The 14182-nt window shown below is 46.7% G+C and overlaps 1 long non-coding RNA gene across 2 annotated transcripts; it reads left to right on the top strand.

Moving 5' to 3' along the window:
- On the top strand, window positions 1-13879 carry LOC120395493. 2 transcript variants are annotated; one of them, XR_005592662.1, is made up of 3 exons: window positions 1-68; window positions 1340-1611; window positions 13585-13879. It is a non-coding gene; the product is annotated as an uncharacterized LOC120395493 (long non-coding RNA). The 2 variants fall into 2 exon arrangements; XR_005592661.1 differs by having other exon boundaries at window positions 3-68; window positions 1322-1611.
- The last annotated feature ends 303 nt before the right edge of the window (window positions 13880-14182 follow it).

Below are 14182 nucleotides of genomic sequence, written 5' to 3'. Positions count from 1 at the left end.
GGTTGTACATCCTTGCTAGCTATCCCCCAGGTTGCTATGTTGCAGCAGTCTGTAAATAGAAGGCACTGGTGAGTGTACTCAGAAGAGGTCTCTGGCTGATTTGTAGTGAGGACATGTGAACTCCTTGCTACAGAGCCCCACTGAGTTCAATGGAGCTTTGCATAGTAGCAAAGGCAGCCTATTTGGAGCAACTTTTGGGATTATGGCCATAATGAATAAGGCAAATATTCTTATTTACAGTGCTCAGCAAGTTATGGCAGAGCAAAATGTTCCTTTTGCTATGAAATCTGGCTGCTCCAAATGGAGACTTTGCTATTATTGCTAGTGCTATTGCATGTTATTGTAAATACTGCAGCTGAAAAAGGGCTATATTTGCTAACTGGTCTATTTAATTTCTTTCTGTTAATGTATACATTAAGAGCCATCTTTCCTAAAACCTCACGTCAGTTTTGAGAAATGTTAGCCCATTTTGCTGGATGCATTATGTTTTATCTCAGAGTTATTGCTTCTGGCAGAAGACTAAGAGAACATCCCATTGATTCATATTCTGAAGGTTTTCTTCACACCTGAAAGTACTAGAACCCCCCTCACAATTTAACAATGAGAGCTCACATCCACCTTCAATGTAGAAACTGCTGATTGGAATAAACTTTGGAAGGGTTCCAAACCCCAGAATATCACCTCTTCCAAATGTTGTATAAATGTATTTAATAATCTAATGAAGCCTATTTGTCTATTTATAGAGTGCTTAGGGTGGGGTATACCAGCTCCACTCTTGACAAAACAGTTAACTAGCTAGTTTGGGCCTTCTCTCTCTGCACCAGTGAGAGATGTCAAAAGTGGATGGAGGTGCTTAAAAGCGAGAAACCCAGCTCAGTTGCTGGCAGTCTAGTGAGGTGAGCTGTCTTGAGCTTCTGGAGTAAGGGCTGGCTAAAGGCAAGAATTCAGCAGCTTGCTCCCCAGTGACTCCGGCAGGGAAGACCTGCTGCAGATCAACTTGCTGGTGGGCATAGATGGACCCCCAGTTTTACAGAAGCTCTGAGGGAAGACAGTTTGACTACAACCCTGGGATGATTTGTGTTTATTGACAATCCTGGGGTAGAGCAGACTATCTGGGGTTCAGCCAGAGGGCTGAGCTTCTTAAGACTGGACTGATGTGCACTGCTGAAACACCAGCGCATTGCAGAGCAGAAGCCCATATGAGTGTTGGGGCCTAGGGAGGTCCTGGCAGAGGAAAAGGAGGGACAGGGCCCTGACAGGGTGATGTGTAAGTGCTAATTGCCATACACCTAAACAATCATTGGATCATAATAACTTTCAGGTCATTTTCTTGGTGCAGCCACATGATTTCCACAACCTCCATGGCTACTGCCTGACTGTTTTACTCGCCTCTGCGGTTCTGGCTGCGAATCCAAGTCCTGGTGTGGAATTTGAACAACCCTCGAACCCCTGAGATATCAGAGGTACTATAAAGCAAAAAGAGTCGGAACATCCTGTGACCAGTCACTTCCTAAAGAGAGAGCAAATTGTGTGCGTTAGAAAGAGAGCGTTCTACATGAAATATGTGACACTGGAAGATCATCTTTTGTAAAAGAGAGCAGCAGCCAAAAGGTAAGCTACTCCCATTGGGCTCGTTCTGAGGATATGCTTGGCTTTGCCAGAGAGCTTTCTTAAAAAAAAAAAATTTTATGGTGGTGATTTTCATGGTGGCTAATGGAGTTAGGTGCTGATTTGGGTACCTGACTCTCTTCAGCATCTTTGAAAATCCCAGCCTATATGACTTCCAGAAAGCTAAACTGTACCTTCATAGTTATCCAAGGAATTATTTTTTCCTTTTTTTTTAATCCGAAAAAGATCAGGGACTTGCATTGTCTTGCTAGATCTAACAAGCAAAGAAACAGAAACCTCGCTGAAATAATTGTAACACGTCGGCTGCAAAGTACCATTTACAATAACTTCCTATAATGCAGAGGTCTGGCTGCTTCAGAGAGAGACAGAGAACATTTTTTAAGTGGAATACAGTAACTCCTCATTTAGTCATCCCGGTTAATGTTGTTTCATTGTTACGTTGCCGATCAATTCGGGAACATGCTCGTTTAAAAGTTGTGCAATGCTCCCTTATAACGTTGTCGTTTGGCAGCCTCCTGCTTTGTCCACTGCTTGCAGGAAGAGCAGCCCGTTGCAGCTAGCTGGTGGGGGCTTGGAACCAGAGTGGACCAGCAGCCCCCCTATCAGCTCCTCCTATCAGTCCCCTGCTCCCCTAAGTTCCCTGTACTGCAGCCGCCCAGCAGGCTATCAATTGCGGGGGAGGTCAGCTGTCCCTCCCTCCACTACCATGTGCTGCTCCTGCCCTCTGCCTTGGAGCTGCTTCCAGAGACTCCTGCTTGCTGTGCAGGGGTGGAAGAGAGGGGCTAATGTCAGGGTGTCCCCCTGCTCCTGCACCCCGCTTACCCCTTCTCCATATAGAGCAGGGAGGGCACACAGAGGGAGAGAGCGCCTGGGGCAGCAGCTGCTGTCTCAACTTCCTGATCTACTTAAAAAGTCAATGCACCTAAGAGTGGGTCAGCTTACTAAAAGGGGCAGTGTGCATCTCTCTCACACACAAGGTGTATGTCTGTCTCTGTCTGCTATGCTGTCTCCCCTCCTCCATTCGTGCTGCTTTGTAGAGTGTGAGGCTACATTCACAACAATGTCTTAACCCTTGAGGGCTCAGCCAAGTGCTAGTTCATCATTTAGCAGTAAGGCATTCCCTGGGAAATATCCCTCCCTCTTCCACCCTCTAACTTCACCACTTCAATCAAGCTTCACACTCATCATAGCTGTGAACAGTATTAAATTGTTCGTTTAAAATGTTTACTGTGTGTATATCTGTATAATATATAGGTTTTTGTCTGTTGAAAAAAATTCCCCTGGATCCTAACCCCTATGTTTACATTAATTCTTATGGGGAAATTGGATTCGCTTGTCATTTCACTTAAAGTCCCATTTTTCAGGAACATAACTACAATGTTAAGCGAGGAGTTACTATATTCCAAATACAGAAATCTACTAGAGCAGTGGTTCTCAAAGCCAGTCCGCCGCTTGTTCAGGGAAAGCCCCTGGCGGGCCAGGCCGGTTTGTTTACCTGCTGTGTCCATAGGTTCAGCTGATTGCAGCTCCCACTGGCCGTGGTTCGTTGCTCCAGGCCAATGGGCGCTGTGGGAAGTGCCATGGGCTGAGGGATGTAGACCCTTTGTGTGCTAAGTAGAACTGAACTCTTATAATCTGGGCAGTGAAGTCTGCTCCGGTTACACAGACAGTAAACTGGCTTCAGGTCTGATTAGTGACAGACTTCACGTCTGGCAGTGAAGTTTGGGGTGCAGGGGATTTTCTTTTAGTGCATGAGGGACTTTCACCTCATCAGGAAAAGTGTGGCAAGTGAACCAGGGCCTGCTCAATTTAAAATCAATAGAGTTTCACCATGGACTTCAAAAGGAGCAGGGTCAGGCCCCATGTCTCTGTTTTCACTGGAGACACAAACTTCTGATGCTTTCAAGCTGAGAGGTGGCTGTCTGCCTACATGACTGTGCTGAGGATACACAGTAACGGGCACTGGGGTGGATCATAGCATTGTGAAGAATGGGAGGGTTATTTCTGAGCCTTTTGCTCTTTGTGGTGTGTTCTGGTATATTGCCTGAGTGCTGTAAAAACTGAAACAAATCCTCTCTATGCTCATGTTCTTACAATAGGAGGTGAAGGTCTCAGTACCTGTACCAGTCAGCATTTAGAGAGGGGCAGGAGGGGGCAATTCCATTTCCAGCCCAGATAACTGGTGATGCCCAGGAGGAAGGTTGTAAAACTGCTCTACAACCTTCTGTAGTGGGGAGGACCCATGCAACAGAGGATTTTCCAGCCCCTGCCTATGAGCACGCGTGCTGGATGCAGCTATCAGAGTTGAATTCTGCACCATATAGAGGAGCCCCTCCACATTTTGACTCTCAGGTCTTCGTGTATAAGAACCATATCGATATGAGGGGACCTTGTGTGGCTGTCAAGGCTGGGGCAGGATTTGACCCATCTCAAACACCTTAATATTACAAGCAAAGTTATTGTTTCCTGTGTACTTTGTGATGCGGTACACAGAGTATACATACAGCCTCCTTTCCTTACATTTGTTCATGCCACACATGGCTTTGTTTGCCCTTTCATGGGGGCTAATTGGAGAACTGATGCTGGGTTGTTAGCTTCACCAGGGATTCCTATCAGAGCCGCCAAGGGGGGGGGGCAAGTGGGGCAATTTGCCCCAGGCCTTGCAGGGGCCCCCATGAAAGTAAAGTATTCTATAGTATTGCAACTTTTTCTTATGGAAGAGGCCTCCGAAATTGCCCCAGGCCCCCTGAATCCTCTAGGCAGCCCTGATTCCTATAACGCCAAAAGTTACTGTAACTAACCCCATCTGAGGCCTGAGCAGTGCTGCTTGGAAATCTGGTAGCCTTGATCACGCTATCAACCTCTGCGGCAAGCACTATTGACACTCCAATTATCAGAGCCTCTGGGGATCTAATGCTTGGTGGCTTTACCCAGGAATAACACTTACATGTAAGGAACAAATAATTAGAGGAACAGTTACTCCTGGTCTGGAATACCTGTTGTTTTACAAGTGATGTATTTCATTTTAAATTCACTAAGCATTGGGTATAATTTAAACTGCTAATAAAATTATACTAGTTTGGATCATAACTAAGGCTAAGATTTAGTAACAGTCATGGATAGGTCACAGGCAATAAACAAAAATTCATGGCCTGTGACCTGTCCATGACTTTGAATGAATAGATTATATATTATATATATATATATATATATATATATATATATATATATATATATATATATTATATATATATATATACCCCTGACTAAAACTTAGCAGCTCCAAGGGCCCTGAGCACTGCTGCTCTGGGGGGCCCTGGGACACCACCACTGTGAGGGCCTGGGGGCTGACGGCTAGCCCCTGCACTGGCCGCGGGGGCTGACTGCTGAGATGCTCTCTAGGGTCGTCGCCAGGACCGCTGCTCAGGTGCTTCCCCAGGGCCAACCACCCAAGCAGTGGCTGGTGCAGCTGGCCCCGGGGCAGCCCCCAGGACCATTGCTCAGGCACTCCCTCAGGCTGCCCCTAGGACCACTGCTCAGGTGCTCCTTGGATCCATCTGCCCCGGGACCGCCTGAGCAGCAGGCAGTGCCCACTCCAGCAGTGCCCAGTGTGTTTGGCCCATGGGGTGTCCGAGCAGCTGGCCCCGGGATCACCCGCACCAGCCATTGCAGCTGCGAAAGTCAGAGGTCACGGAATCTGTGACTTCCGCAACCTCCATGATAGAATTACAGCCTTTAAAAGAACTAATTAATAACAGTTGGCCCTTTGATCTAGACTAGCTGACCCCTCTGATATCCTGCAGACTCACTAACTCCCATGGAATGGAACATGCACTCCAGTACTAAAAGTTCTTCTTCGACAACGGAGATTGAAACTTAGCCTTGCTCTGTTTGTGTGTTTGGTTCTTGTGCCAACATTGAGATGGTTAGTCCTTTCAGCCAACGCATTTTATGGCATGTAAATTAACTGTCTGAGTGTTCTATGCCATGGTGTTATCCTCAGTTTCCTCCCATTACTAGAGGCAGATTGGCCATTGTATACAGTACATGTAACCCACTGTCCAGTGTATATTACATGCTACTTTTCTAGTGTCTCATCTACAGAGCTTATAAATCTGCTACAGCTATAAACTCAGATAGTGCTGAGTCATGCTTTTAGTACTAGAGCTCCTGGGTTCAATCTCTGGTGACAACCCATAATGGCGGTCTCTATGGATATACTTTTGAATGGACCAGTTATGTACCAACTACATGGACTCCCAGAAAACAGCATCATGCAACACTTACAATAGGCTCTATGCCCCCTAGTGGCTGCCTTCTGGGATTTGCATTACTGTAGTACCTTTAGGTTCATAGTCTTCTACAATTTCTATCTATATTAACGATTTGTAGCTCTTAATTATACCATCAAAACAAATCTCTATTTTGGACCCTAAGAATGAAATCCTGGCCCCATGGAAGTCAATGACCAAAGTTCCCATTGGCTTCAAAAGGGCCAGGATTTCACCCTAGGTGTTTTTATATTTTTTGGTTTGGGATTTTTTTGCATGTTCCACCTTTAGAATTTTAGCATCTAAGCCTTGTCCCTTTTTAAAATACACCACATGAAAACAGAATATATTAATACACCATTTTGTATTTAATTGGATTTCTGGGCATATAATGGGTGTCTTTTATGGATCTCTTGAAAATATTTGGAAAAAAAATGCAAAAATCCCCATATGGGGAAGAATTCATTTACTGCCTAACTGCTTTTGAGTTTCCTTTCTGAAATGCAGTTCAATTATTTTGGATATTTATGATCTAGCACTGCAGAAGCATTCATGCTGCTCAGTGGATGAGCACCATATGTCCTACCTGCTCATAATAACGAATACATGTCTAATTTTGTATGTGTGGTATTGGGTACACATTGCACACATTTAGCCCAGGGTTCTTAACACCTACTGCAGCAAGTCATGCACACAGCTCTTATGGGCACCTCAGAGTATCAGTAATGAAGTGCTGCGTTAGTCTAGAACTAAATTTCCCACCCTTTATTACATTTGAAAATGCATCTATTGCAATGATTTTCCTTTTCTGCGTCATTTCATTTTCCTTTCCAAAACTCCCTGAATTGGTTTTTAGCAATCAACATTTTGCACTCATCATATGTACTAGCTACTTTGTGATGCCAGATGATCTGGGCATGATTCTCCACTGCTTTGCAATCCTATGTTTCTGTGCATAGGTGTAATATGCTACCAGTACAGAATGGCAATGTGTTATATCCATTTTGCAGAGAGCTAAATGACTTCATAGGGCGCAAGACAGTGGGGAATCCATACCCTTTGGACCTTATATGCAGGACCAGCATTGGGTTGTGTGAGGCACTGTACAAAGTAGGCCCTACGACACATTAATATTTATAGTTTATGTCATGGAGTTGAAATATCTAGCAATTGTTTGGGCTGGACTGGAAGGTCTAACTGGTACATGACCAGGCCTCATTAGGGAAATTCAGCAAGGTTTTGCATCTGGGAAAAGGTGAGTCAAGAAGCTTGTTTGTTATGCTGAAGATTCAGAAAGCCATTTTATGGATACCCAATTTAAGCCCATTTACACATTTACATATTGGCCTCATGTTAAAGTGTAAGGAGCATTTCAGGCCAGGTGCACTGGAACAATTTTTATAGTGGGAGTGTTGAAAGGGGGCATGTTCAGTCACAACGCCGAACAAATTTGTCCCGTCTCAATCTACAGATGAGTGGATAGGCCAAACCTGAGCATCACTGTGACCCTGTGCGCCAGGTCACAGCTCCAGGAGGAGGGAGGCAGGCAGGCAAGTGCAGCGTCCGTGTACTCAGGGCCGGCTGTAGCAAGTGCGGGGCCCAATTCGAACAGTTTCAAGGGGGTCCTGGCAGGGATGACAAAAAAAAAACCATAAAAAAACATGTGAGGCTTGTACTCACTGGGCGGCGCTCCTACTTTTTGGCAGCAGGTCCTTCACACGCTCCGGGTTTTCAGCGGCACCAAAGGACCTGCCGCTGAAGTGCTGCCGAAGACCTGGAGCGAGCGAAGGACCCGCCGCCAAAGTGCCGCCGAAGACCTGGAGCAGCACCGGGTGAGTAAAAATTAAAAAGGAGCCTCTCGCCAGGGAAGGGATTCTCGGCCACTTGCCCTCCCACCGCCTGGCGGCCCTGCCACTGGGCACGGGTCCCTCTTAGGCGCGGGGCCCAATTCAGGGGAATTGGTGGAATTGGCCTAAAGCCGGCCCTGCCTGAACTGCCAACCAGAGGTTGCTTCTGCATCCCTAGTTTCTGCACCACTGCTTCAGGCAGCCTGTGCCTGGAACTGAGGCACATAAAGACTCCATACCCCCACAACTGCACCATCATTGGGTGGCTAGGAGAAATCTCTTGTTCAGAATGACTCCTGCTGCACTGAGGAAAGTCCTGAGTGGAATTAAGTCTCTCCTAATGGATATTGGGTAGCCATGGACGCCAGCAGGCATCCTTTCAACCTCCCAGAGTCACCTAGAAGTCACTACACACACACACACACACACACACTCTCAAGCTAATAGTCCCAGGACTTCTCCTCAAAAAAGTGGTCTCTCAGCTAGGATGAACAGCGAGTGACCTTCCTCCTGTAAACAAACTAGGGAAGTACCACATACCCACACCACATCCTCCTCCCAAAACCACTGTTCCCTCAGGACAAGAAGCAGGTGGATCATGAGAAATAAAAAGAAAACAAGGAAAGAAATGGGACCGCTAAGAACTGAGGATGAGATGGAGATTGAAGATAATCTAAGCATGGCCCTGTCCTCCTCTCTCTCCTTCACCTAAGAAGACAAAAGAACCAGCCCTTTGGATTTTGTGACTGAGAATTTGGTCAGCTATGTTGCTGGAACATGTGGTAAGGATTTTACCTTGAAGCAAGTCTAGTTTAAGTTTCGTTACTAGAAAGCATTTTATCTTTATTTCTCTTGTAACCCTTTCTGACTTCGACTTGTATTCACTTAAAATCTATCTCTATGTAGTTAAATAAACTTGTTTTAAATTTTAATCAAAACTAATCCAATGTCGTGCTTAAAATGAATTGTTTGGTAACAACAATTAGAACAGCAGAATGTTGTACATTGACCTCTTACGGGGGCAACATATTTCTAATATTTGAACTGTCCAGGGGAGGACTGGACAGTGCAGAGCTCACATTTTGAGGGAAAATTTGGGACTGGGAGTGTGTTCTAGTCACCCTGCATGTGGTAACCAAGACTGGTGGAAACTGGAGTGTTGACTGGAGTGTTGCTGACAGGCTGCAGCTATAAACAACACTCGGTACGACCTGCATGCTGTTTGTGAGGGGCCCAGGTTGGGAGCTACAGCAGCAACCTTGTGAGGCACCCCAGGTTACAGAGCAGGTGGTGACACAACCTCTCACTAGTCTGGATTGCAATCCAGAAGGTGATACTTGTCCAGGCTACTTTTAAGACAACTATATAAAACCATAGAATCACAGAACTGTAGAGCTGGAAGGGACCTCAAGAGGTCATCCAGTCTAGACCCCTCTGCTGAGGTAGGACCATGTGTTCCTAGCCCATCCCTGACAAGTTTCATCTATCCTGTTCTGAAAGATTTCTTATATGGGGGATTATACAATCTCCCTTGCAAGCTTATTGCAGAGGACTTCAGAAACTTAAAAATATGTCAATGGTGTTGTAGGAGCAGCAGTGATTGGTATGCTCTGTATAACCTGTATGCTCAAAAGGTCTGTTACACTCCCCCCCGCCCCGTCTCCTCTCCCTCTTTGAATACCTGTGAAGTGGCTTTCCCACGCCCCTCCCTCCTGGAATTCATGTGGGATGAATGGGCTACTTAAACAGCTGGAAGATCAGAAGAGCTCCTAGATAGACAAGGTGTCTGGGACTCTAATTAGGCAGCACTCACACACCCAATGCATGGACACTGGCTGAGGTGGAGTGTGACCAATCAGACACAGCCATCTCTAGTTGCATGCCACGAGGAGCAGGTCCTTAAAAGGGGAAGGGACCATGTGCTCAAAAGTGCACTCCCAAGCTTGTACCTCCTGTGGAGGCCCTTCGCCCGGACCGCCTGGCCAGTGGTTTGCTGCGTTGCATTCCATCATGCCCCGGGAAGACTTACCTTCATCGCACCATCTATCACTGTGCTGTGGAACACTTACCCTGAAGGATCCTCTAATCTCCAGTGCCATGCCTGTCCTCAGTGCCATGAGTATGCGAGTGTGAGTGTGACACCCTTCCCCTGCCCTTCTTTTGAACTTAGCTATCGGTATAATAAACGTGCTGCTTTCTGACAAACTCTGGTGGGTCATTAGTTCTCCCTAAGCTTACTAGCTGGCCCAATTTCAGGTAACAAATGGCATCACTACTTTGCTCAGACTTAGGTCAGCAGGTTAGCGTGCTTAGTCTGTGCTCTAAGCTGCTGCCCTTTATACTCACATCATAGGCATTCAGCTGGGTCACAAACATCTCTGATCCATTGCCCACAGCTGCTGAAGCATGATTGCCAGAAGTGGATAGAGGGGAATCTGTGATATCAAGGCAGACAGTGGAATGGTGACACATGCACACCAGAGTATGGTTACAGTTGAAGGCTGCAATTTCATTAAACTATTAACCACCAAGGAACCACTCCCTGAGCTGGTCCAGTACAGAATGAAACTGAGTACCAATGGGCCTGGGATCTACAAACCTGGGGATAGGGCTGAGGGCAACACCCCTAGAAACCCCAAAGCGCTACATGGAAGCCAGATCCCCAGCGCATTCCCGTCATCCATGCTGAAGATAGGAAAAGCTTGCCGAAGCAAGAAGGTAAAAAGGTGTGTGGCCAGCAATTCCCCTTATCCCGGCACATGAGCATGCGGATCCAGAGGGCACTAGAGCCAGCCTGATGGATACCACTAAAGGAAAAATCTCCAGCAATGGTGCACGCAGTGCGCACGTGCCTAACATGGAATGGACATGAGCAAGCACTCAAAGAAGAAATTGCCTCTTCAACAAAGGCTTTCTATCATAAGCATGACACTCTCATCACTAGACACCCCTTCTAGATATAAGCCCCTATCAAAACAACAAGCAAACAGAAAAGATGAAATTCAGTAAAGACAAGTGCAAAACTACAACATGGGAAATACCTGGCTAGGTGGTGGCACTGCTGAAGAGGATCTGGGGGTTATAGTTGTGATGGGTTTGCCTCCCTTAACACGCTGAGATATCGCTGAGCCTGCCTGTTATGCCAGCCTGAGCCCCCTTTTTACCGATCTTGCTGAGCCAAGCTATTATGCCTCCTGCAGCACACTCGCTGGCAGGGCCAAACCCAACTGCAGAATGAAACAGACACTGAAATCAGTTCTGGGAAGGCTCAGCTTAAGGGATTTGCCCCAGCACTCAGGTGTCCACCTCCCATGGAGTGCAGACCCACAGATGTATTACAAAATCTGCCTCCTTCCTCAATGTGGAGGAAGCTGTTCACAGCCTCTTACCCCTCCCCTCCATTGTGAAGTGTACAAATGGGGTGATATTATAAACAAGAAATAAGTTTATTAACTACAAAAAGTGAATTTTAAGTGAATATAAGAAATAACAGACAGAACAAAGCAGATTACTGAGCAAATAAAACAAATTACGCAAGCTAAACTCAATATAATTAAGAAGCAGGTTAATGCAGATAAATGAGTGTTGCTTTGCGTAACTTCTAAAGCAGGGGGTCTCAATTTCACGGCCCACGGGCCATCTGGGGCCCGCAAACTTCCCCAATGTGGTCCATGGGGCCCCAGCAGTTTTGGGACCGGGTCTCTCCCTTGGCCCCACCTGCCACCTCTGGGTGCTCCCCTCCCCCGGGCGATTTAAAATGGCCCGGGGCCCTGTCAGTGTATTTGAGCAGAGCGGCATCTGCCTGCTCGCTCCACATGTCTGACGGCCCCTCCCTGTGGCCCCAGGGAAGCTGCCCCTGTGGCCAATGGGAAGCTGCGGGGGTGGTGCATGGGGGGCAGCAGTGGGCGGAGGTCCCCCGGCCCGCCCTGCCTTGGAGCCCCACACCCCGCTTACCCCCTCCCAGAGCCTGCACCCCCACCCCCTTCCCACATACCCTCTCCCACCCCCAAATTCCCTCCCAGAGCCTGCACCCCTCCCTCCCAGAGTCTGCAACACCACCCCCTCCTCCTGTAGCCCCAGCCCAAAGCCTGCACCCCAACTCCATACCAGAGCCTGCCCCCCAACCCCCAGACCTCCTCCCCCACCCAAACTCCCTCCCAGAGCCTTAGGCAGGCAGGGAATGGAGTTTTGGGGGGTGGGTTCTGGGCGGCATGAGTGACATTATTGGCCTGCTGGGAGGATTTGAGGACTGGTACTGGCCCTATGGTAAATTGAGTTTGAGACCCCTGTTCTAAAGGGAGAAATCCACTGGGAAACAATTTGTGAACCCTGTAAAATAGCAGCAAACAGCTTTCAATATCATTAATAGAACTCCCATGTTTGTATTTTAAACAGCAGTGCCCTGCACATGTTCACTTGAAGCCTAAAGAATTGTGGTCTCTGTGCCTGTCCCTGCTTTATAAAGAAAAAAAAAATTACTGAGGTGCTGAAAAAGTGACTTGAAAGCCACAAGTAGTAGTTTGTCCAGAGGCAGCTCTAGGAATTTTGCCGCCGCAAGCACGGCAGGCAGGCTGCCTTCCGCGGCTTGCCTGTGGATGGTCTGCTGGTCCCGTGGCTTCGGCGGACCTCCCGCAGGCACTGTGGGAGGTCCGCCGAAGCCGTGTGACCAACGGACCCTCCGCAGGCAAACCGTGGAGGCAGCCTGCCTGCCGCCCTCGCGGCGCCAGCAGAACGCCCCCCCCCCCCCGCCCCGCAGCTTGGCGCGTTGTGGCCTGGAGCCACCCCTGAGTTTGTCTCAATTTGTGACAAACCCATGGGAATGGTTTGGTTCCCCTAGTGATTTTGCTGGAGACTTTTGTCCTTTTTTCCTGACTGCTTTCATCTGCACTGAAAAGTTGACCAAAAAAAAATAACTTCACACATCAAACTGCGGATCCTTCAGCCTTGCTAATTATATAAAAATAGTTCTAATTATAATACCACAAAGTATTTTTATATTTATAAGTGGCAGGTGCTAATTTGTGTGTGTGAATTGTTGCATTTTTAGATTTAGCAAATGAGTATGGTGCTATCTTTTAATTTATCATTAATCCTGTTCCGGCCCCTGCTCTCTAAAAAACAACTGGAAAGTCAGCTTAACTGCTGCCTGTGAATTCCCATTGCACAGGGAGGATCATGGATGGCAAGCTGACAAGGTCTAGAAATGAAACTGATTTAGGATTTGTGGGTAGGAAAAAAGGGAGATGTGGGCTATGGTGTATCTGCACTTCAGATCTTTCCAATTTCTGGAGTAGCTCCTCAAGGGCCTAGGGGTGCCAGGCATAAATAAAAGCAGAGTCTGGGTCTGCTGTAACTTATGCTGGAAACCAGGCTGGTCCGCAGACTGCTCCAGAATTCAAGGGCCACAAGTATTTAAATCTTCCTTTTGTTTTTGATGAGGTCAGCTGAGCTGGTTGTTTTTGAGCTGTTTACCTGCTGTCGTGTAATGGTGTCAGTGTAAGACTAGCTACACCATCCTTTGTAGCCTCAGCATCTTTTGGTTTCAGCAGGCAAAACCTGAGCTTTTTTTATGCTGCGAATGTTAAACAAACAGAAATCCTAGAAGCTTCAGTCTATTGCCTTCATTCTCTGTTGTTATACAGCCGTCATCTTCATGATGCCTGAATGAATAAGGGAATTTCAACTTAAGAAGAAAGGAGTTTTACTCTCATTTAATTTGAGGATGGAATTTTAATTTAAAATATCTTTGCTTTCCTTTATCGAGTTTTGTTTGTCTCTTCAGTTTATCTTAACAGTTCTCTGATTTACTATTCTTTCCTTCACTCTATTTCCCATAGCAACCAGTCAATCACTGACCCTACCTAGAGAAGCAGCAACAATTTATGAATACACCAAGCATAACCTGGAACTTATTCACGTGACTACAAGATGGAATGTCTGGATGCCTTCAGTTAGATATGAGAACACGTACAGACATCAGGGAGTCCTGTAAAATGAGCCGTGTTGGTAGAAGAAATGGAAATGGGCATCCTTTCAGAAAAGTGAACTATATCAGAAATACATCAGCACTAGAATAAATTATCCTGTATACAGAAGAATGCAAATAATAAAATCCAATGAAAAATCAAAACAGATATTGATATATCTTCTCCTTTATTATGCCCTTTTTTTTAAATGGTTGTCAGATACAATATGTTCACCAAAAACAATAAAAACACCTTGTGATGGGCAGGGCCTTGCTGGTCGAGCTGGGGCACCCCCATCAGTCCACTATGGGTGCGTGTGATGGGTTCAGTCACAGAGACCCCCTTGGGACTTTCACCTGATGTGTGAAATTACCTCTGAATCTGTTTTCCCTGCCAGCTTGGGACTTCCAGAACCCTGTTTTGTTGTCAGACACGCTCGTCTGCTGCAACACGGGCCCAGGGTCTGGTC

Source organism: Mauremys reevesii, linkage group 1 (genome assembly GCF_016161935.1).
Source record: "Mauremys reevesii isolate NIE-2019 linkage group 1, ASM1616193v1, whole genome shotgun sequence".
Taxonomy (NCBI): Eukaryota; Metazoa; Chordata; order Testudines; family Geoemydidae; genus Mauremys; species Mauremys reevesii.
Note: the sequence above shows the minus strand (reverse complement) of the source record. Positions and strands in the feature narration are given on the sequence as shown.